General features: G+C 48.5%; 5 non-coding genes and 3 pseudogenes across 5 annotated transcripts; all 8 read right to left on the bottom strand.

Moving 5' to 3' along the window:
* Positions 1–280: 280 nt before the first annotated feature.
* Positions 281–400, bottom strand: LOC137322350 (5S ribosomal RNA; annotated as a pseudogene).
* Positions 401–3402: 3002 nt separating this feature from the next.
* LOC137322334 (5S ribosomal RNA) lies at positions 3403–3521 on the bottom strand. Its single transcript, XR_010963073.1, has one exon. It is a non-coding gene; the product is annotated as a 5S ribosomal RNA (ribosomal RNA).
* A 3022-nt stretch (positions 3522–6543) lies between these two features.
* LOC137322294 (5S ribosomal RNA) lies at positions 6544–6663 on the bottom strand. The gene has a single exon (XR_010963049.1). It is a non-coding gene; the product is annotated as a 5S ribosomal RNA (ribosomal RNA).
* A 3002-nt stretch (positions 6664–9665) lies between these two features.
* Positions 9666–9784, bottom strand: LOC137322322 (5S ribosomal RNA). Its single transcript, XR_010963071.1, has one exon. It is a non-coding gene; the product is annotated as a 5S ribosomal RNA (ribosomal RNA).
* Positions 9785–12806: 3022 nt separating this feature from the next.
* On the bottom strand, positions 12807–12926 carry LOC137322330 (5S ribosomal RNA; annotated as a pseudogene).
* A 3022-nt stretch (positions 12927–15948) lies between these two features.
* Positions 15949–16068, bottom strand: LOC137322309 (5S ribosomal RNA). Its single transcript, XR_010963063.1, has one exon. It is a non-coding gene; the product is annotated as a 5S ribosomal RNA (ribosomal RNA).
* Positions 16069–19090: 3022 nt separating this feature from the next.
* On the bottom strand, positions 19091–19210 carry LOC137322308 (5S ribosomal RNA). Its single transcript, XR_010963062.1, has one exon. It is a non-coding gene; the product is annotated as a 5S ribosomal RNA (ribosomal RNA).
* Positions 19211–22232: 3022 nt separating this feature from the next.
* On the bottom strand, positions 22233–22352 carry LOC137322333 (5S ribosomal RNA; annotated as a pseudogene).
* Positions 22353–24196: the final 1844 nt, after the last annotated feature.

Here is a 24196-nt window from a genome sequence, read left to right as displayed (position 1 = left end):
GGGGTACTTTTCAGAGGAGTGTGGTAGTAAGCGATGGCCTGCTTTGCTTCTCTTTACTTAAACGCTTGCTGCTTTGTGTATGTTTTTTGCCAGCTTATTTTCTTCATGTGTTTTTTTTTGTTGACTCTGTGTCGACTCCCTTGCCTTTGTCTGGCAGCAGGAGAATGTGCAGCAAAGGAATGGGCAAAGGAAAGCGAGAGAGAGTGCAGGAGCAAGCAGCAAAAAGCTTTGTGATTGAAGGGAGTGCGCAGAGCTGAGAGCAGCCTCTGCTGGCAAGAAAAGCCTACTGCACCTCGTATTCCCAGGCGGTCTCCCATCCAAGTACTAACCAGGCCTGACTCTGCTTAAGCTACCGAGATCAGACGAGATCGGGCGTTTTCAGACTAGTATGGCCGTAGGCATCAATTGCTTGCTTTTCCCTTTACTTAAAGGGCTGCAGTCCTCTTCTTCATTCTTTACCACACTTTCTGCACTTGCCTGGCGCCGGGGGAAACAACATCACTCACAGGGTACACGCATTCGCACTGCCAAACACAAACACACACAAGTCCTGCTTCATCTGCAAAACAATCACATAGCAAGCTCAACGCTTCATTCAAATCCTACAACATAGCAACAGGAGGAGGCCATTCACACCCGCCTCCCTGCCTGCCTGCCTGCTTGCCTGCTCCGCCATTTCACAACATCATGGCTCATCTCTCATCTAACTCCAGAGACCTGCCTTTCGCCCATATCCCTTCATACCTTTGCTTGACAAAAACCTATCTCTCTCACATTTCAATTTCGCAATTGAGCTCCTATCAATTGCCCTTTGCGTGAGAGACTTACAAACTTCTACCACCCTTTGTGGGTAGTAATGTTTTCTCATCTCTCTCCTCAAAGGTCTGGCTCTACTTTTTAGACTCTGCCCCCTACTCCTAGAATCCCCAACCAGCGGAAATAGTTGCTCTCTATCCACCCTATCTGTTCCCCTTCATATCTTATGAACTTCCATCAGATCACCCCTTAACCTTCGAAACTCCACAGAATACAACCCCAATTTGTGTCATCTCTCCTCGTAACTTAACCCTTGAAGTCCGGCTAGCGTTCTAGTAAACCTACGCTGCACTCCCTCCGAGGCCGATATGTCCTTCCGAAGGTGCGGTGCCCAGAACTGCTCACAGTACTCCAGGTGCGGTCTAACCAGGGTTTTGTATAGCTGCAGCATAACTTCTGCCGCCTTGTACTCTAGTCCTCTACTCACACTTTCACCAGCTACGGATAGGGACCAAGTTAAAAACAAGGACCTCAAAGGTAGCAATCTCTGCAAGGGAAAACATTTACTGGCCTGTGGCCTCCTTCTGTGCTGTACTAAGAAGTAAACTTAGCACTGACCTTTCTCACATAAAAACTCATCAACACCTGCGCTGGACTTCTGGCTAGTGTCTTCGCGACGAATGCCCCTGAAATCATTCAATAAACACATGCCGTGATTGTTGGTCGGGAGAGGCCTTTCGGGACTTTCCGGATGCATGAACTAAAATGGGCATCAAAATGGTGATGGAGAGGCTTGTAGATTATGTGGTGTAGGCATAAGAAATGGGGCAGGCAGAGGCCCTAAGGGGTGAAATTGACCTGTCGGAGGCCCGGCAAAACCTGGGGAGAAAGGGACAGAAGTCCAAATGTTGGGTAAAGAAAATGTAGATTCAATATGAAAAGTCAGTACTTGACTGCTTACCTCACGCAATTGGAGGGTTGCCAAGCCTCCAGGATTGCCCTGGAGTCTCCAGGAATTAAAGATTAATCTCCTGGACACTGCTGCCAACCAACCGTGGAGAAACATCATAGAGGCATTAAAAGAAAAATGGTTTTTCCTTTTCTTTGAACGCTTTTCTTAATTAGTTCGAAAATTATAGCAGATGGGTCAAAAAGGATGTTTGACTGGGTCGGGTGGTTGGAAGTCATGTGATAAAACCTCCAGGAATGCGTCCAACCAGAGTTGGCAACCCTACCTACCCTTCATTGCCTTCCCCTGGCCTTAACCTTCATTAGCTTCACCATTCCTTCACTCACTCACCCAATCACTCACTCACTCACTCACTCACTGCTGCAAAAACGCTGGTCCCTCCTGCCTCAAAATACAGACAACCGGGGAGCAGCCTTTTCTCCTCTCCCAGGCCCAGCTGCTTAGAAAAGGCTCAAGCCCACACCCCAATTTAAGTCACCTTGGCCCAATTCAGGCCAGAAGAAGATGTGTGCCTTTCCGCACATGGATAAAAGCAGCCGCTGGCCCCGATTTGACCGGCAGGTCGGCGAATGTTAGTCTTCATCTCAACAGGGCTGGAATACAATACAAAGTTATGCTACGGTTGTATAAAGCTCTGCTTAGACCGCATCTGGAGTACTGCGTTCAGTTCTGGGCACCACACCTCAGGAAGGATACACTGGTCTTGGAGGGGCTGCAGCGCACATTTACCAAAATGATACCGGGGCTAAAAGGGTTAAGTTGTCAGGACAGGTTGCATCGACTAGGCTCGTATTCCCTTGAGTTTAGAAGATTAAGATCTAATTGAGGTGTTTAAGATTATTAAAGGAGCTGATAGGCTCGATAGAGAAACTATTTCCTCTGGTGGGGGAGTCCGGAACAAGGGGGCATAATCTTAAAATTACAGCTAGGCAGTTCACGGGTGATGTCAGGAAGCACTTCTTCACACAAAGTGTAGTAGAAATCTGGAACTCTCTCCCCCAAAAAGCTGTTGAGGCTGGGGATCAATTGAAAATCTCAAAACCGAGATTGATTGATTTTTGTTAGGCACGGGTGTTGAGGGTTATGGAGCACAGGCGGGTAAATGGAGTTAAGGTACACATCAGTCACGAATGGCGGAACAGGCTCAAAGGGCTGAATGGCCTTCTCCCGTTCCTATGAGCGTGCTGCCAGGAAATGGGCCGAGGAAAGCGAGCAACAGCGAGCGAGCGAGCGAACGAGTGATCAGCAAAAAGACTGGCAAATGAAGGCAGCGTCGGCGTGAAGAACAGCAAACAGCGAACAAGAAAAGCCGACGGCAGTTGCTATTTCCAGGCGGTGTCCCAAGCGAGTACTGACCAGGCCTGCCTCTGACTTAGCTTGTGATATCGGATGGGATGGGGTACTTTTCAGAGGAGTGTGGGAGTAAGCGATGGCCTGCTTTGCTTCTCTTTACTTAAACGCTTGCTGCTTTGTGTATGTTTTTTGCCAGCTTATTTTCTTCATGTGTTTTTTTTTGTTGACTCTGTGTCGACTCCCTTGCCTTTGTCTGGCAGCAGGAGAATGTGCAGCAAAGGAATGGGCAAAGGAAAGCGAGAGAGAGTGCAGGAGCAAGCAGCAAAAAGCTTTGTGATTGAAGGGAGTGCGCAGAGCTGAGAGCAGCCTCTGCTGGCAAGAAAAGCCTACTGCACCTGGTATTCCCAGGCGGTCTCCCATCCAAGTACTAACCAGGCCTGACTCTGCTTAGCTTCCGAGATCAGACGAGATCGGGCGTTTTCAGACTAGTATGGCCGTAGGCATCAATTGCTTGCTTTTCCCTTTACTTAAAGGGCTGCAGTCCTCTTCTTCATTCTTTACCACACTTTCTGCACTTGCCTGGCGCCGGGGGAAACAACATCACTCACAGGGTACACGCATTCGCACTGCCAAACACAAACACACACAAGTCCTGCTTCATCTGCAAAACAATCACATAGCAAGCTCAACGCTTCATTCAAATCCTACAACATAGCAACAGGAGGAGGCCATTCACACCCGCCTGCCTGCCTGCCTCCCTGCCTGCCTGCCTGCCTGCCTGCTCCGCCATTTCACAACATCATGGCTCATCTCTCATCTAACTCCAGAGACCTGCCTTTCGCCCATATCCCTTCATACCTTTGCTTGACAAAAACCTATCTCTCTCACATTTCAATTTCGCAATTCAGCTCCTATCAATTGCCCTTTGCGTGAGAGACTTACAAACTTCTACCACCCTTTGTGGGTAGTAATGTTTTCTCATCTCTCTCCTCAAAGGTCTGGCTCTACTTTTTAGACTCTGCCCCCTACTCCAAGAATCCCCAACCAGCGGAAATAGTTGCTCTCTATCCACCCTATCTGTTCCCCTTAATATCTTATGAACTTCCATCAGATCACCCCTTAACCTTCGAAACTCCACAGAATACAACCCCAATTTGTGTCATCTATCCTCGTAACTTAACCCTTGAAGTCCGGCTAGCGTTCTAGTAAACCTACGCTGCACTCCCTCCGAGGCCGATATGTCCTTCCGAAGGTGCGGTGCCCAGAACTGCTCACAGTACTCCAGGTGCGGTCTAACCAGGGTTTTGTATAGCTGCAGCATAACTTCTGCCGCCTTGTACTCTAGTCCTCTACTCACACTTTCACCAGCTACGGATAGGGACCAAGTTAAAAACAAGGACCTCAAAGGTAGCAATCTCTGCAAGGGAAAACATTTACTGGCCTGTGGCCTCCTTCTGTGCTGTACTAAGAAGTAAACTTAGCACTGACCTTTCTCACATAAAAACTCATCAACACCTGCGCTGGACTTCTGGCTAGTGTCTTCGCGACGAAAGCCCCTGAAATCATTCAATAAACACATGCCGTGATTGTTGGTCGGGAGAGGCCTTTCGGGACTTTCCGGATGCATGAACTAAAATGGGCATCAAAATGGTGATGGAGAGGCTTGTAGATTATGTGGTGTAGGCATAAGAAATGGGGCAGGCAGAGGCCCTAAGGGGTGAAATTGACCTGTCGGAGGCCCGGCAAAACCTGGGGAGAAAGGGACAGAAGTCCAAATGTTGGGTAAAGAAAATGTAGATTCAATATGAAAAGTCAGTACTTGACTGCTTACCTCACGCAATTGTAGGGTTGCCAAGCCTCCAGGATTGCCCTGGAGTCTCCAGGAATTAAAGATTAATCTCCTGGACACTGCTGCCAACCAACCGTGGAGAAACATCATAGAGGCATTAAAAGAAAAATGGTTTTTCCTTTTCTTTGAACGCTTTTCTTAATTAGTTCGAAAATTATAGCAGATGGGTCAAAAAGGATGTTTGACTGGGTCGGGTGGTTGGAAGTCATGTGATAAAACCTCCAGGAATGCGTCCAACCAGAGTTGGCAACCCTACCTACCCTTCATTGCCTTCCCCTGGCCTTAACCTTCATTAGCTTCACCATTCCTTCACTCACTCACCCAATCACTCACTCACTCACTCACTCACTCACTCACTGCTGCAAAAACGCTGCTCCCTCCTGCCTCAAAATACAGACAACCGGGGAGCAGCCTTTTCTCCTCTCCCAGGCCCAGCTGCTTAGAAAAGGCTCAAGCCCAGACCCCAATTTAAGTCACCTTGGCCCAATTCAGGCCAGAAGAAGATGTGTGCCTTTCCGCACATGGATAAAAGCAGCCGCTGGCCCCGATTTGACCGGCAGGTCGGCGAATGTTAGTCTTCATCTCAACAGGGCTGGAATACAATACAAAGTTATGCTACGGTTGTATAAAGCTCTGCTTAGACCGCATCTGGAGTACTGCGTTCAGTTCTGGGCACCACACCTCAGGAAGGATACACTGGTCTTGGAGGGGCTGCAGCGCACATTTACCAAAATGATACCGGGGCTAAAAGGGTTAAGTTGTCAGGACAGGTTGCATCGACTCGGCTCGTATTCCCTTGAGTTGAGAAGATTAAGATCTAATTGAGGTGTTTAAGATTATTAAAGGAGCTGATAGGCTCGATAGAGAAACTATTTCCTCTGGTGGGGGAGTCCGGAACAAGGGGGCATAATCTGAAAATTACAGCTAGGCAGTTCACGGGTGATGTCAGGAAGCACTTCTTCACACAAAGTGTAGTAGAAATCTGGAACTCTCTCCCCCAAAAAGCTGTTGAGGCTGGGGATCAATTGAAAATCTCAAAACCGAGATTGATTGATTTTTGTTAGGCACGGGTGTTGAGGGTTATGGAGCACAGGCGGGTAAATGGAGTTAAGGTACACATCAGTCACGAATGGCAGAACAGGCTCAAAGGGCTGAATGGCCTTCTCCCGTTCCTATGAACGTGCTGCCAGGAAATGGGCCGAGGAAAGCGAGCAACAGCGAGCGAGCGAGCGAGCGAGCGATCAGCAAAAAGACTGGCAAATGAAGGCAGCGTCGGCGTGAAGAACAGCAAACAGCTAACAAGAAAAGCCGACGGCAGTTGCTATTTCCAGGCGGTGTCCCAAGCGAGTACTGACCAGGCCTGCCTCTGACTTAGCTTGTGATATCGGATGGGATGGGGTACTTTTCAGAGGAGTGTGGTAGTAAGCGATGGCCTGCTTTGCTTCTCTTTACTTAAACGCTTGCTGCTTTGTGTATGTTTTTTGCCAGCTTATTTTCTTCATGTGTTTTTTTTTGTTGACTCTGTGTCGACTCCCTTGCCTTTGTCTGGCAGCAGGAGAATGTGCAGCAAAGGAATGGGCAAAGGAAAGCGAGAGAGAGTGCAGGAGCAAGCAGCAAAAAGCTTTGTGATTGAAGGGAGTGCGCAGAGCTGAGAGCAGCCTCTGCTGGCAAGAAAAGCCTACTGCACCTGGTATTCCCAGGCGGTCTCCCATCCAAGTACTAACCAGGCCTGATTCTGCTTAAGCTACCGAGATCAGACGAGATCGGGCGTTTTCAGACTAGTATGGCCGTAGGCATCAATTGCTTGCTTTTCCCTTTACTTAAAGGGCTGCAGTCCTCTTCTTCATTCTTTACCACACTTTCTGCACTTGCCTGGCGCCGGGGGAAACAACATCACTCACAGGGTACACGCATTCGCACTGCCAAACACAAACACACACAAGTCCTGCTTCATCTGCAAAACAATCACATAGCAAGCTCAACGCTTCATTCAAATCCTACAACATAGCAACAGGAGGAGGCCATTCACACCCGCCTCCCTGCCTGCCTGCCTGCTTGCCTGCTCCGCCATTTCACAACATCATGGCTCATCTCTCATCTAACTCCAGAGACCTGCCTTTCGCCCATATCCCTTCATACCTTTGCTTGACAAAAACCTATCTCTCTCACATTTCAATTTCGCAATTGAGCTCCTATCAATTGCCCTTTGCGTGAGAGACTTACAAACTTCTACCACCCTTTGTGGGTAGTAATGTTTTCTCATCTCTCTCCTCAAAGGTCTGGCTCTACTTTTTAGACTCTGCCCCCTACTCCTAGAATCCCCAACCAGCGGAAATAGTTGCTCTCTATCCACCCTATCTGTTCCCCTTCATATCTTATGAACTTCCATCAGATCACCCCTTAACCTTCGAAACTCCACAGAATACAACCCCAATTTGTGTCATCTCTCCTCGTAACTTAACCCTTGAAGTCCGGCTAGCGTTCTAGTAAACCTACGCTGCACTCCCTCCGAGGCCGATATGTCCTTCCGAAGGTGCGGTGCCCAGAACTGCTCACAGTACTCCAGGTGCGGTCTAACCAGGGTTTTGTATAGCTGCAGCATAACTTCTGCCGCCTTGTACTCTAGTCCTCTACTCACACTTTCACCAGCTACGGATAGGGACCAAGTTAAAAACAAGGACCTCAAAGGTAGCAATCTCTGCAAGGGAAAACATTTACTGGCCTGTGGCCTCCTTCTGTGCTGTACTAAGAAGTAAACTTAGCACTGACCTTTCTCACATAAAAACTCATCAACACCTGCGCTGGACTTCTGGCTAGTGTCTTCGCGACGAATGCCCCTGAAATCATTCAATAAACACATGCCGTGATTGTTGGTCGGGAGAGGCCTTTCGGGACTTTCCGGATGCATGAACTAAAATGGGCATCAAAATGGTGATGGAGAGGCTTGTAGATTATGTGGTGTAGGCATAAGAAATGGGGCAGGCAGAGGCCCTAAGGGGTGAAATTGACCTGTCGGAGGCCCGGCAAAACCTGGGGAGAAAGGGACAGAAGTCCAAATGTTGGGTAAAGAAAATGTAGATTCAATATGAAAAGTCAGTACTTGACTGCTTACCTCACGCAATTGGAGGGTTGCCAAGCCTCCAGGATTGCCCTGGAGTCTCCAGGAATTAAAGATTAATCTCCTGGACACTGCTGCCAACCAACCGTGGAGAAACATCATAGAGGCATTAAAAGAAAAATGGTTTTTCCTTTTCTTTGAACGCTTTTCTTAATTAGTTCGAAAATTATAGCAGATGGGTCAAAAAGGATGTTTGACTGGGTCGGGTGGTTGGAAGTCATGTGATAAAACCTCCAGGAATGCGTCCAACCAGAGTTGGCAACCCTACCTACCCTTCATTGCCTTCCCCTGGCCTTAACCTTCATTAGCTTCACCATTCCTTCACTCACTCACCCAATCACTCACTCACTCACTCACTCACTGCTGCAAAAACGCTGGTCCCTCCTGCCTCAAAATACAGACAACCGGGGAGCAGCCTTTTCTCCTCTCCCAGGCCCAGCTGCTTAGAAAAGGCTCAAGCCCACACCCCAATTTAAGTCACCTTGGCCCAATTCAGGCCAGAAGAAGATGTGTGCCTTTCCGCACATGGATAAAAGCAGCCGCTGGCCCCGATTTGACCGGCAGGTCGGCGAATGTTAGTCTTCATCTCAACAGGGCTGGAATACAATACAAAGTTATGCTACGGTTGTATAAAGCTCTGCTTAGACCGCATCTGGAGTACTGCGTTCAGTTCTGGGCACCACACCTCAGGAAGGATACACTGGTCTTGGAGGGGCTGCAGCGCACATTTACCAAAATGATACCGGGGCTAAAAGGGTTAAGTTGTCAGGACAGGTTGCATCGACTAGGCTCGTATTCCCTTGAGTTTAGAAGATTAAGATCTAATTGAGGTGTTTAAGATTATTAAAGGAGCTGATAGGCTCGATAGAGAAACTATTTCCTCTGGTGGGGGAGTCCGGAACAAGGGGGCATAATCTTAAAATTACAGCTAGGCAGTTCACGGGTGATGTCAGGAAGCACTTCTTCACACAAAGTGTAGTAGAAATCTGGAACTCTCTCCCCCAAAAAGCTGTTGAGGCTGGGGATCAATTGAAAATCTCAAAACCGAGATTGATTGATTTTTGTTAGGCACGGGTGTTGAGGGTTATGGAGCACAGGCGGGTAAATGGAGTTAAGGTACACATCAGTCACGAATGGCGGAACAGGCTCAAAGGGCTGAATGGCCTTCTCCCGTTCCTATGAGCGTGCTGCCAGGAAATGGGCCGAGGAAAGCGAGCAACAGCGAGCGAGCGAGCGAACGAGTGATCAGCAAAAAGACTGGCAAATGAAGGCAGCGTCGGCGTGAAGAACAGCAAACAGCGAACAAGAAAAGCCGACGGCAGTTGCTATTTCCAGGCGGTGTCCCAAGCGAGTACTGACCAGGCCTGCCTCTGACTTAGCTTGTGATATCGGATGGGATGGGGTACTTTTCAGAGGAGTGTGGGAGTAAGCGATGGCCTGCTTTGCTTCTCTTTACTTAAACGCTTGCTGCTTTGTGTATGTTTTTTGCCAGCTTATTTTCTTCATGTGTTTTTTTTTGTTGACTCTGTGTCGACTCCCTTGCCTTTGTCTGGCAGCAGGAGAATGTGCAGCAAAGGAATGGGCAAAGGAAAGCGAGAGAGAGTGCAGGAGCAAGCAGCAAAAAGCTTTGTGATTGAAGGGAGTGCGCAGAGCTGAGAGCAGCCTCTGCTGGCAAGAAAAGCCTACTGCACCTGGTATTCCCAGGCGGTCTCCCATCCAAGTACTAACCAGGCCTGACTCTGCTTAGCTTCCGAGATCAGACGAGATCGGGCGTTTTCAGACTAGTATGGCCGTAGGCATCAATTGCTTGCTTTTCCCTTTACTTAAAGGGCTGCAGTCCTCTTCTTCATTCTTTACCACACTTTCTGCACTTGCCTGGCGCCGGGGGAAACAACATCACTCACAGGGTACACGCATTCGCACTGCCAAACACAAACACACACAAGTCCTGCTTCATCTGCAAAACAATCACATAGCAAGCTCAACGCTTCATTCAAATCCTACAACATAGCAACAGGAGGAGGCCATTCACACCCGCCTGCCTGCCTGCCTCCCTGCCTGCCTGCCTGCCTGCCTGCTCCGCCATTTCACAACATCATGGCTCATCTCTCATCTAACTCCAGAGACCTGCCTTTCGCCCATATCCCTTCATACCTTTGCTTGACAAAAACCTATCTCTCTCACATTTCAATTTCGCAATTCAGCTCCTATCAATTGCCCTTTGCGTGAGAGACTTACAAACTTCTACCACCCTTTGTGGGTAGTAATGTTTTCTCATCTCTCTCCTCAAAGGTCTGGCTCTACTTTTTAGACTCTGCCCCCTACTCCAAGAATCCCCAACCAGCGGAAATAGTTGCTCTCTATCCACCCTATCTGTTCCCCTTAATATCTTATGAACTTCCATCAGATCACCCCTTAACCTTCGAAACTCCACAGAATACAACCCCAATTTGTGTCATCTATCCTCGTAACTTAACCCTTGAAGTCCGGCTAGCGTTCTAGTAAACCTACGCTGCACTCCCTCCGAGGCCGATATGTCCTTCCGAAGGTGCGGTGCCCAGAACTGCTCACAGTACTCCAGGTGCGGTCTAACCAGGGTTTTGTATAGCTGCAGCATAACTTCTGCCGCCTTGTACTCTAGTCCTCTACTCACACTTTCACCAGCTACGGATAGGGACCAAGTTAAAAACAAGGACCTCAAAGGTAGCAATCTCTGCAAGGGAAAACATTTACTGGCCTGTGGCCTCCTTCTGTGCTGTACTAAGAAGTAAACTTAGCACTGACCTTTCTCACATAAAAACTCATCAACACCTGCGCTGGACTTCTGGCTAGTGTCTTCGCGACGAAAGCCCCTGAAATCATTCAATAAACACATGCCGTGATTGTTGGTCGGGAGAGGCCTTTCGGGACTTTCCGGATGCATGAACTAAAATGGGCATCAAAATGGTGATGGAGAGGCTTGTAGATTATGTGGTGTAGGCATAAGAAATGGGGCAGGCAGAGGCCCTAAGGGGTGAAATTGACCTGTCGGAGGCCCGGCAAAACCTGGGGAGAAAGGGACAGAAGTCCAAATGTTGGGTAAAGAAAATGTAGATTCAATATGAAAAGTCAGTACTTGACTGCTTACCTCACGCAATTGTAGGGTTGCCAAGCCTCCAGGATTGCCCTGGAGTCTCCAGGAATTAAAGATTAATCTCCTGGACACTGCTGCCAACCAACCGTGGAGAAACATCATAGAGGCATTAAAAGAAAAATGGTTTTTCCTTTTCTTTGAACGCTTTTCTTAATTAGTTCGAAAATTATAGCAGATGGGTCAAAAAGGATGTTTGACTGGGTCGGGTGGTTGGAAGTCATGTGATAAAACCTCCAGGAATGCGTCCAACCAGAGTTGGCAACCCTACCTACCCTTCATTGCCTTCCCCTGGCCTTAACCTTCATTAGCTTCACCATTCCTTCACTCACTCACCCAATCACTCACTCACTCACTCACTCACTCACTCACTGCTGCAAAAACGCTGCTCCCTCCTGCCTCAAAATACAGACAACCGGGGAGCAGCCTTTTCTCCTCTCCCAGGCCCAGCTGCTTAGAAAAGGCTCAAGCCCAGACCCCAATTTAAGTCACCTTGGCCCAATTCAGGCCAGAAGAAGATGTGTGCCTTTCCGCACATGGATAAAAGCAGCCGCTGGCCCCGATTTGACCGGCAGGTCGGCGAATGTTAGTCTTCATCTCAACAGGGCTGGAATACAATACAAAGTTATGCTACGGTTGTATAAAGCTCTGCTTAGACCGCATCTGGAGTACTGCGTTCAGTTCTGGGCACCACACCTCAGGAAGGATACACTGGTCTTGGAGGGGCTGCAGCGCACATTTACCAAAATGATACCGGGGCTAAAAGGGTTAAGTTGTCAGGACAGGTTGCATCGACTCGGCTCGTATTCCCTTGAGTTGAGAAGATTAAGATCTAATTGAGGTGTTTAAGATTATTAAAGGAGCTGATAGGCTCGATAGAGAAACTATTTCCTCTGGTGGGGGAGTCCGGAACAAGGGGGCATAATCTGAAAATTACAGCTAGGCAGTTCACGGGTGATGTCAGGAAGCACTTCTTCACACAAAGTGTAGTAGAAATCTGGAACTCTCTCCCCCAAAAAGCTGTTGAGGCTGGGGATCAATTGAAAATCTCAAAACCGAGATTGATTGATTTTTGTTAGGCACGGGTGTTGAGGGTTATGGAGCACAGGCGGGTAAATGGAGTTAAGGTACACATCAGTCACGAATGGCAGAACAGGCTCAAAGGGCTGAATGGCCTTCTCCCGTTCCTATGAACGTGCTGCCAGGAAATGGGCCGAGGAAAGCGAGCAACAGCGAGCGAGCGAGCGAGCGAGCGATCAGCAAAAAGACTGGCAAATGAAGGCAGCGTCGGCGTGAAGAACAGCAAACAGCTAACAAGAAAAGCCGACGGCAGTTGCTATTTCCAGGCGGTGTCCCAAGCGAGTACTGACCAGGCCTGCCTCTGACTTAGCTTGTGATATCGGATGGGATGGGGTACTTTTCAGAGGAGTGTGGTAGTAAGCGATGGCCTGCTTTGCTTCTCTTTACTTAAACGCTTGCTGCTTTGTGTATGTTTTTTGCCAGCTTATTTTCTTCATGTGTTTTTTTTTGTTGACTCTGTGTCGACTCCCTTGCCTTTGTCTGGCAGCAGGAGAATGTGCAGCAAAGGAATGGGCAAAGGAAAGCGAGAGAGAGTGCAGGAGCAAGCAGCAAAAAGCTTTGTGATTGAAGGGAGTGCGCAGAGCTGAGAGCAGCCTCTGCTGGCAAGAAAAGCCTACTGCACCTGGTATTCCCAGGCGGTCTCCCATCCAAGTACTAACCAGGCCTGACTCTGCTTAAGCTTCCGAGATCAGACGAGATCGGGCGTTCTCAGACGAGTATGGCCGTAGGCATCAATTGCTTGCTTTTCCCTTTACTTAAAGGGCTGCAGTCCTCTTCTTCATTCTTTACCACACTTTCTGCACTTGCCTGGCGCCGGGGGAAACAACATCACTCACAGGGTACACGCATTCGCACTGCCAAACACAAACACACACAAGTCCTGCTTCATCTGCAAAACAATCACATAGCAAGCTCAACGCTTCATTCAAATCCTACAACATAGCAACAGGAGGAGGCCATTCACACCCGCCTGCCTGCCTGCCTCCCTGCCTGCCTGCCTGCCTGCCTGCTCCGCCATTTCACAACATCATGGCTCATCTCTCATCTAACTCCAGAGACCTGCCTTTCGCCCATATCCCTTCATACCTTTGCTTGACAAAAACCTATCTCTCTCACATTTCAATTTCGCAATTCAGCTCCTATCAATTGCCCTTTGCGTGAGAGACTTACAAACTTCTACCACCCTTTGTGGGTAGTAATGTTTTCTCATCTCTCTCCTCAAAGGTCTGGCTCTACTTTTTAGACTCTGCCCCCTACTCCTAGAATCCCCAACCAGCGGAAATAGTTGCTCTCTATCCACCCTATCTGTTCCCCTTAATATCTTATGAACTTCCATCAGATCACCCCTTAACCTTCGAAACTCCACAGAATACAACCCCAATTTGTGTCATCTATCCTCGTAACTTAACCCTTGAAGTCCGGCTAGCGTTCTAGTAAACCTACGCTGCACTCCCTCCGAGGCCGATATGTCCTTCCGAAGGTGCGGTGCCCAGAACTGCTCACAGTACTCCAGGTGCGGTCTAACCAGGGTTTTGTATAGCTGCAGCATAACTTCTGCCGCCTTGTACTCTAGTCCTCTACTCACACTTTCACCAGCTACGGATAGGGACCAAGTTAAAAACAAGGACCTCAAAGGTAGCAATCTCTGCAAGGGAAAACATTTACTGGCCTGTGGCCTCCTTCTGTGCTGTACTAAGAAGTAAACTTAGCACTGACCTTTCTCACATAAAAACTCATCAACACCTGCGCTGGACTTCTGGCTAGTGTCTTCGCGACGAAAGCCCCTGAAATCATTCAATAAACACATGCCGTGATTGTTGGTCGGGAGAGGCCTTTCGGGACTTTCCGGATGCATGAACTAAAATGGGCATCAAAATGGTGATGGAGAGGCTTGTAGATTATGTGGTGTAGGCATAAGAAATGGGGCAGGCAGAGGCCCTAAGGGGTGAAATTGACCTGTCGGAGGCCCGGCAAAACCTGGGGAGAAAGGGACAGAAGTCCAAATGTTGGGTAAAGAAAATGTAGATTCAATATGAAAAGTCAGTACTTGACTGCTTACCTCACGCAATTGGAGGGTTGCCAAGCCTCCAGGATTGCCCTGGAGTCTCCAGGAATTAAAGATTAATCTCCTGGACACTGCTGCCAACCAACCGTGGAGAAACATCATAGAGGCATTAAAAGAAAAATGGTTTTTCATTTTCTTTGAACGCTTTTCTTAATTAGTTCGAAAATTATAGCAGATGGGTCAAAAAGGATGTTTGACTGGGTCGGGTGGTTGGAAGTCATGTGATAAAACCTCCAGGAATGCGTCCAACCAGAGTTGGCAACCCTACCTACCCTTCATTGCCTTCCCCTGGCCTTAACCTTCATTAGCTTCACCATTCCTTCACTCACTCACCCAATCACTCACTCACTCACTCACTCACTCACTCACTGCTGCAAAAACGCTGCTCCCTCCTGCCTCAAAATACAGACAACCGGGGAGCAGCCTTTTCTCCTCTCCCAGGCCCAGCTGCTTAGAAAAGGCTCAAGCCCAGACCCCAATTTAAGTCACCTTGGCCCAATTCAGGCCAGAAGAAGATGTGTGCCTTTCCGCACATGGATAAAAGCAGCCGCTGGCCCCGATTTGACCGGCAGGTCGGCGAATGTTAGTCTTCATCTCAACAGGGCTGGAATACAATACAAAGTTATGCTACGGTTGTATAAAGCTCTGCTTAGACCGCATCTGGAGTACTGCGTTCAGTTCTGGGCACCACACCTCAGGAAGGATACACTGGTCTTGGAGGGGCTGCAGCGCACATTTACCAAAATGATACCGGGGCTAAAAGGGTTAAGTTGTCAGGACAGGTTGCATCGACTCGGCTCGTATTCCCTTGAGTTGAGAAGATTAAGATCTAATTGAGGTGTTTAAGATTATTAAAGGAGCTGATAGGCTCGATAGAGAAACTATTTCCTCTGGTGGGGGAGTCCGGAACAAGGGGGCATAATCTGAAAATTACAGCTAGGCAGTTCACGGGTGATGTCAGGAAGCACTTCTTCACACAAAGTGTAGTAGAAATCTGGAACTCTCTCCCCCAAAAAGCTGTTGAGGCTGGGGATCAATTGAAAATCTCAAAACCGAGATTGATTGATTTTTGTTAGGCACGGGTGTTGAGGGTTATGGAGCACAGGCGGGTAAATGGAGTTAAGGTACACATCAGTCACGAATGGCAGAACAGGCTCAAAGGGCTGAATGGCCTTCTCCCGTTCCTATGAACGTGCTGCCAGGAAATGGGCCGAGGAAAGCGAGCAACAGCGAGCGAGCGAGCGAGCGAGCGATCAGCAAAAAGACTGGCAAATGAAGGCAGCGTCGGCGTGAAGAACAGCAAACAGCTAACAAGAAAAGCCGACGGCAGTTGCTATTTCCAGGCGGTGTCCCAAGCGAGTACTGACCAGGCCTGCCTCTGACTTAGCTTGTGATATCGGATGGGATGGGGTACTTTTCAGAGGAGTGTGGTAGTAAGCGATGGCCTGCTTTGCTTCTCTTTACTTAAACGCTTGCTGCTTTGTGTATGTTTTTTGCCAGCTTATTTTCTTCATGTGTTTTTTTTTGTTGACTCTGTGTCGACTCCCTTGCCTTTGTCTGGCAGCAGGAGAATGTGCAGCAAAGGAATGGGCAAAGGAAAGCGAGAGAGAGTGCAGGAGCAAGCAGCAAAAAGCTTTGTGATTGAAGGGAGTGCGCAGAGCTGAGAGCAGCCTCTGCTGGCAAGAAAAGCCTACTGCACCTGGTATTCCCAGGCGGTCTCCCATCCAAGTACTAACCAGGCCTGACTCTGCTTAAGCTTCCGAGATCAGACGAGATCGGGCGTTCTCAGACTAGTATGGCCGTAGGCATCAATTGCTTGCTTTTCCCTTTACTTAAAGGGCTGCAGTCCTCTTCTTCATTCTTTACCACACTTTCTGCACTTGCCTGGCGCCGGGGGAAACAACATCACTCACAGGGTACACGCATTCGCACTGCCAAACACAAACACACACAAGTCCTGCTTCATCTGCAAAACAATCACATAGCAAGCTCAACGCTTCATTCAAATCCTACAACATAGCAACAGGAGGAGGCCATTCACACCCGCCTGCCTGCCTGCCTCCCTGCCTGCCTGCCTGCCTGCCTGCTCCGCCATTTCACAACATCATGGCTCATCTCTCATCTAACTCCAGAGACCTGCCTTTCGCCCATATCCCTTCATACCTTTGCTTGACAAAAACCTATCTCTCTCACATTTCAATTTCGCAATTCAGCTCCTATCAATTGCCCTTTGCGTGAGAGACTTACAAACTTCTACCACCCTTTGTGGGTAGTAATGTTTTCTCATCTCTCTCCTCAAAGGTCTGGCTCTACTTTTTAGACTCTGCCCCCTACTCCTAGAATCCCCAACCAGCGGAAATAGTTGCTCTCTATCCACCCTATCTGTTCCCCTTAATATCTTATGAACTTCCATCAGATCACCCCTTAACCTTCGAAACTCCACAGAATACAACCCCAATTTGTGTCATCTATCCTCGTAACTTAACCCTTGAAGTCCGGCTAGCGTTCTAGTAAACTTACGCTGCACTCCCTCCGAGGCCGATATGTCCTTCCGAAGGTGCGGTGCCCAGAACTGCTCACAGTACTCCAGGTGCGGTCTAACCAGGGTTTTGTATAGCTGCAGCATAACTTCTGCCGCCTTGTACTCTAGTCCTCTACTCACACTTTCACCAGCTACGGATAGGGACCAAGTTAAAAACAAGGACCTCAAAGGTAGCAATCTCTGCAAGGGAAAACATTTACTGGCCTGTGGCCTCCTTCTGTGCTGTACTAAGAAGTAAACTTAGCACTGACCTTTCTCACATAAAAACTCATCAACACCTGCGCTGGACTTCTGGCTAGTGTCTTCGCGACGAAAGCCCCTGAAATCATTCAATAAACACATGCCGTGATTGTTGGTCGGGAGAGGCCTTTCGGGACTTTCCGGATGCATGAACTAAAATGGGCATCAAAATGGTGATGGAGAGGCTTGTAGATTATGTGGTGTAGGCATAAGAAATGGGGCAGGCAGAGGCCCTAAGGGGTGAAATTGACCTGTCGGAGGCCCGGCAAAACCTGGGGAGAAAGGGACAGAAGTCCAAATGTTGGGTAAAGAAAATGTAGATTCAATATGAAAAGTCAGTACTTGACTGCTTACCTCACGCAATTGGAGGGTTGCCAAGCCTCCAGGATTGCCCTGGAGTCTCCAGGAATTAAAGATTAATCTCCTGGACACTGCTGCCAACCAACCGTGGAGAAACATCATAGAGGCATTAAAAGAAAAATGGTTTTTCATTTTCTTTGAACGCTTTTCTTAATTAGTTCGAAAATTATAGCAGATGGGTCAAAAAGGATGTTTGACTGGGTCGGGTGGTTGGAAGTCATGTGATAAAACCTCCAGGAATGCGTCCAACCAGAGTTGGCAACCCTACCTACCCTTCATTGCCTTCCCCTGGCCTTAACCTTCATTAGCTTCACCATTCCTTCACTCACTCACCCAATCACTCACTCACTCACTCACTCACTCACTCACTGCTGCAAAAACGCTGCTCCCTCCTGCCTCAAAATACAGACAACCGGGGAGCAGCCTTTTCTCCTCTCCCAGGCCCAGCTGCTTAGAAAAGGCTCAAGCCCAGACCCCAATTTAAGTCACCTTGGCCCAATTCAGGCCAGAAGAAGATGTGTGCCTTTCCGCACATGGATAAAAGCAGCCGCTGGCCCCGATTTGACCGGCAGGTCGGCGAATGTTAGTCTTCATCTCAACAGGGCTGGAATACAATACAAAGTTATGCTACGGTTGTATAAAGCTCTGCTTAGACCGCATCTGGAGTACTGCGTTCAGTTCTGGGCACCACACCTCAGGAAGGATACACTGGTCTTGGAGGGGCTGCAGCGCACATTTACCAAAATGATACCGGGGCTAAAAGGGTTAAGTTGTCAGGACAGGTTGCATCGACTCGGCTCGTATTCCCTTGAGTTGAGAAGATTAAGATCTAATTGAGGTGTTTAAGATTATTAAAGGAGCTGATAGGCTCGATAGAGAAACTATTTCCTCTGGTGGGGGAGTCCGGAACAAGGGGGCATAATCTGAAAATTACAGCTAGGCAGTTCACGGGTGATGTCAGGAAGCACTTCTTCACACAAAGTGTAGTAGAAATCTGGAACTCTCTCCCCCAAAAAGCTGTTGAGGCTGGGGATCAATTGAAAATCTCAAAACCGAGATTGATTGATTTTTGTTAGGCACGGGTGTTGAGGGTTATGGAGCACAGGCGGGTAAATGGAGTTAAGGTACACATCAGTCACGAATGGCAGAACAGGCTCAAAGGGCTGAATGGCCTTCTCCCGTTCCTATGAACGTGCTGCCAGGAAATGGGCCGAGGAAAGCGAGCAACAGCGAGCGAGCGAGCGAGCGAGCGATCAGCAAAAAGACTGGCAAATGAAGGCAGCGTCGGCGTGAAGAACAGCAAACAGCTAACAAGAAAAGCCGACGGCAGTTGCTATTTCCAGGCGGTGTCCCAAGCGAGTACTGACCAGGCCTGCCTCTGACTTAGCTTGTGATATCGGATGGGATGGGGTACTTTTCAGAGGAGTGTGGTAGTAAGCGATGGCCTGCTTTGCTTCTCTTTACTTAAACGCTTGCTGCTTTGTGTATGTTTTTTGCCAGCTTATTTTCTTCATGTGTTTTTTTTTGTTGACTCTGTGTCGACTCCCTTGCCTTTGTCTGGCAGCAGGAGAATGTGCAGCAAAGGAATGGGCAAAGGAAAGCGAGAGAGAGTGCAGGAGCAAGCAGCAAAAAGCTTTGTGATTGAAGGGAGTGCGCAGAGCTGAGAGCAGCCTCTGCTGGCAAGAAAAGCCTACTGCACCTGGTATTCCCAGGCGGTCTCCCATCCAAGTACTAACCAGGCCTGACTCTGCTTAAGCTTCCGAGATCAGACGAGATCGGGCGTTCTCAGACTAGTATGGCCGTAGGCATCAATTGCTTGCTTTTCCCTTTACTTAAAGGGCTGCAGTCCTCTTCTTCATTCTTTACCACACTTTCTGCACTTGCCTGGCGCCGGGGGAAACAACATCACTCACAGGGTACACGCATTCGCACTGCCAAACACAAACACACACAAGTCCTGCTTCATCTGCAAAACAATCACATAGCAAGCTCAACGCTTCATTCAAATCCTACAACATAGCAACAGGAGGAGGCCATTCACACCCGCCTGCCTGCCTGCCTCCCTGCCTGCCTGCCTGCCTGCCTGCTCCGCCATTTCACAACATCATGGCTCATCTCTCATCTAACTCCAGAGACCTGCCTTTCGCCCATATCCCTTCATACCTTTGCTTGACAAAAACCTATCTCTCTCACATTTCAATTTCGCAATTCAGCTCCTATCAATTGCCCTTTGCGTGAGAGACTTACAAACTTCTACCACCCTTTGTGGGTAGTAATGTTTTCTCATCTCTCTCCTCAAAGGTCTGGCTCTACTTTTTAGACTCTGCCCCCTACTCCTAGAATCCCCAACCAGCGGAAATAGTTGCTCTCTATCCACCCTATCTGTTCCCCTTAATATCTTATGAACTTCCATCAGATCACCCCTTAACCTTCGAAACTCCACAGAATACAACCCCAATTTGTGTCATCTATCCTCGTAACTTAACCCTTGAAGTCCGGCTAGCGTTCTAGTAAACTTACGCTGCACTCCCTCCGAGGCCGATATGTCCTTCCGAAGGTGCGGTGCCCAGAACTGCTCACAGTACTCCAGGTGCGGTCTAACCAGGGTTTTGTATAGCTGCAGCATAACTTCTGCCGCCTTGTACTCTAGTCCTCTACTCACACTTTCACCAGCTACGGATAGGGACCAAGTTAAAAACAAGGACCTCAAAGGTAGCAATCTCTGCAAGGGAAAACATTTACTGGCCTGTGGCCTCCTTCTGTGCTGTACTAAGAAGTAAACTTAGCACTGACCTTTCTCACATAAAAACTCATCAACACCTGCGCTGGACTTCTGGCTAGTGTCTTCGCGACGAAAGCCCCTGAAATCATTCAATAAACACATGCCGTGATTGTTGGTCGGGAGAGGCCTTTCGGGACTTTCCGGATGCATGAACTAAAATGGGCATCAAAATGGTGATGGAGAGGCTTGTAGATTATGTGGTGTAGGCATAAGAAATGGGGCAGGCAGAGGCCCTAAGGGGTGAAATTGACCTGTCGGAGGCCCGGCAAAACCTGGGGAGAAAGGGACAGAAGTCCAAATGTTGGGTAAAGAAAATGTAGATTCAATATGAAAAGTCAGTACTTGACTGCTTACCTCACGCAATTGGAGGGTTGCCAAGCCTCCAGGATTGCCCTGGAGTCTCCAGGAATTAAAGATTAATCTCCTGGACACTGCTGCCAACCAACCGTGGAGAAACATCATAGAGGCATTAAAAGAAAAATGGTTTTTCATTTTCTTTGAACGCTTTTCTTAATTAGTTCGAAAATTATAGCAGATGGGTCAAAAAGGATGTTTGACTGGGTCGGGTGGTTGGAAGTCATGTGATAAAACCTCCAGGAATGCGTCCAACCAGAGTTGGCAACCCTACCTACCCTTCATTGCCTTCCCCTGGCCTTAACCTTCATTAGCTTCACCATTCCTTCACTCACTCACCCAATCACTCACTCACTCACTCACTCACTCACTCACTGCTGCAAAAACGCTGCTCCCTCCTGCCTCAAAATACAGACAACCGGGGAGCAGCCTTTTCTCCTCTCCCAGGCCCAGCTGCTTAGAAAAGGCTCAAGCCCAGACCCCAATTTAAGTCACCTTGGCCCAATTCAGGCCAGAAGAAGATGTGTGCCTTTCCGCACATGGATAAAAGCAGCCGCTGGCCCCGATTTGACCGGCAGGTCGGCGAATGTTAGTCTTCATCTCAACAGGGCTGGAATACAATACAAAGTTATGCTACGGTTGTATAAAGCTCTGCTTAGACCGCATCTGGAGTACTGCGTTCAGTTCTGGGCACCACACCTCAGGAAGGATACACTGGTCTTGGAGGGGCTGCAGCGCACATTTACCAAAATGATACCGGGGCTAAAAGGGTTAAGTTGTCAGGACAGGTTGCATCGACTCGGCTCGTATTCCCTTGAGTTGAGAAGATTAAGATCTAATTGAGGTGTTTAAGATTATTAAAGGAGCTGATAGGCTCGATAGAGAAACTATTTCCTCTGGTGGGGGAGTCCGGAACAAGGGGGCATAATCTGAAAATTACAGCTAGGCAGTTCACGGGTGATGTCAGGAAGCACTTCTTCACACAAAGTGTAGTAGAAATCTGGAACTCTCTCCCCCAAAAAGCTGTTGAGGCTGGGGATCAATTGAAAATCTCAAAACCGAGATTGATTGATTTTTGTTAGGCACGGGTGTTGAGGGTTATGGAGCACAGGCGGGTAAATGGAGTTAAGGTACACATCAGTCACGAATGGCAGAACAGGCTCAAAGGGCTGAATGGCCTTCTCCCGTTCCTATGAACGTGCTGCCAGGAAATGGGCCGAGGAAAGCGAGCAACAGCGAGCGAGCGAGCGAGCGAGCGATCAGCAAAAAGACTGGCAAATGAAGGCAGCGTCGGCGTGAAGAACAGCAAACAGCTAACAAGAAAAGCCGACGGCAGTTGCTATTTCCAGGCGGTGTCCCAAGCGAGTACTGACCAGGCCTGCCTCTGACTTAGCTTGTGATATCGGATGGGATGGGGTACTTTTCAGAGGAGTGTGGTAGTAAGCGATGGCCTGCTTTGCTTCTCTTTACTTAAACGCTTGCTGCTTTGTGTATGTTTTTTGCCAGCTTATTTTCTTCATGTGTTTTTTTTTGTTGACTCTGTGTCGACTCCCTTGCCTTTGTCTGGCAGCAGGAGAATGTGCAGCAAAGGAATGGGCAAAGGAAAGCGAGAGAGAGTGCAGGAGCAAGCAGCAAAAAGCTTTGTGATTGAAGGGAGTGCGCAGAGCTGAGAGCAGCCTCTGCTGGCAAGAAAAGCCTACTGCACCTGGTATTCCCAGGCGGTCTCCCATCCAAGTACTAACCAGGCCTGACTCTGCTTAAGCTACCGAGATCAGACGAGATCGGGCGTTCTCAGACTAGTATGGCCGTAGGCATCAATTGCTTGCTTTTCCCTTTACTTAAAGGGCTGCAGTCCTCTTCTTCATTCTTTACCACACTTTCTGCACTTGCCTGGCGCCGGGGGAAACAACATCACTCACAGGGTACACGCATTCGCACTGCCAAACACAAACACACACAAGTCCTGCTTCATCTGCAAAACAATCACATAGCAAGCTCAACGCTTCATTCAAATCCTACAACATAGCAACAGGAGGAGGCCATTCACACCCGCCTGCCTGCCTGCCTCCCTGCCTGCCTGCCTGCCTGCCTGCTCCGCCATTTCACAACATCATGGCTCATCTCTCATCTAACTCCAGAGACCTGCCTTTCGCCCATATCCCTTCATACCTTTGCTTGACAAAAACCTATCTCTCTCACATTTCAATTTCGCAATTCAGCTCCTATCAATTGCCCTTTGCGTGAGAGACTTACAAACTTCTACCACCCTTTGTGGGTAGTAATGTTTTCTCATCTCTCTCCTCAAAGGTCTGACTCTACTTTTTAGACTCTGCCCCCTACTCCAAGAATCCCCAACCAGCGGAAATAGTTGCTCTCTATCCACCCTATCTGTTCCCCTTAATATCTTATGAACTTCCATCAGATCACCCCTTAACCTTCGAAACTCCAGAGAATACAACCCCAATTTGTGTCATCTATCCTCGTAACTTAACCCTTGAAGTCCGGCTAGCGTTCTAGTAAACCTACGCTGCACTCCCTCCGAGGCCGATATGTCCTTCCGAAGGTGCGGTGCCCAGAACTGCTCACAGTACTCCAGGTGCGGTCTAACCAGGGTTTTGTATAGCTGCAGCATAACTTCTGCCGCCTTGTACTCTAGTCCTCTACTCACACTTTCACCAGCTACGGATAGGGACCAAGTTAAAAACAAGGACCTCAAAGGTAGCAATCTCTGCAAGGGAAAACATTTACTGGCCTGTGGCCTCCTTCTGTGCTGTACTAAGAAGTAAACTTAGCACTGACCTTTCTCACATAAAAACTCATCAACACCTGCGCTGGACTTCTGGCTAGTGTCTTCGCGACGAAAGCCCCTGAAATCATTCAATAAACACATGCCGTGATTGTTGGTCGGGAGAGGCCTTTCGGGACTTTCCGCATGCATGAACTAAAATGGGCATCAAAATGGTGATGGAGAGGCTTGTAGATTATGTGGTGTAGGCATAAGAAATGGGGCAGGCAGAGGCCCTAAGGGGTGAAATTGACCTGTCGGAGGCCCGGCAAAACCTGGGGAGAAAGGGACAGAAGTCCAAATGTTGGGTAAAGAAAATGTAGATTCAATATGAAAAGTCAGTACTTGACTGCTTACCTCACGCAATTGTAGGGTTGCCAAGCCTCCAGGATTGCCCTGGAGTCTCCAGGAATTAAAGATTAATCTCCTGGACACTGCTGCCAACCAACCGTGGAGAAACATCATAGAGGCATTAAAAGAAAAATGGTTTTTCCTTTTCTTTGAACGCTTTTCTTAATTAGTTCGAAAATTATAGCAGATGGGTCAAAAAGGATGTTTGACTGGGTCGGGTGGTTGGAAGTCATGTGATAAAACCTCCAGGAATGCGTCCAACCAGAGTTGGCAACCCTACCTACCCTTCATTGCCTTCCCCTGGCCTTAACCTTCATTAGCTTCACCATTCCTTCACTCACTCACTCACTCACTCACTGCTGCAAAAACGCTGGTCCCTCCTGCCTCAAAATACAGACAACCGGGGAGCAGCCTTTTCTCCTCTCCCAGGCCCAGCTGCTTAGAAAAGGCTCAAGCCCACACCCCAATTTAAGTCACCTTGGCCCAATTCAGGCCAGAAGAAGATGTGTGCCTTTCCGCAC

Source organism: Heptranchias perlo, chromosome 5 (assembly GCF_035084215.1).
Source record: "Heptranchias perlo isolate sHepPer1 chromosome 5, sHepPer1.hap1, whole genome shotgun sequence".
NCBI classification, from domain to species: Eukaryota; Metazoa; Chordata; class Chondrichthyes; order Hexanchiformes; family Hexanchidae; genus Heptranchias; species Heptranchias perlo.
Note: the sequence above shows the minus strand (reverse complement) of the source record. Positions and strands in the feature narration are given on the sequence as shown.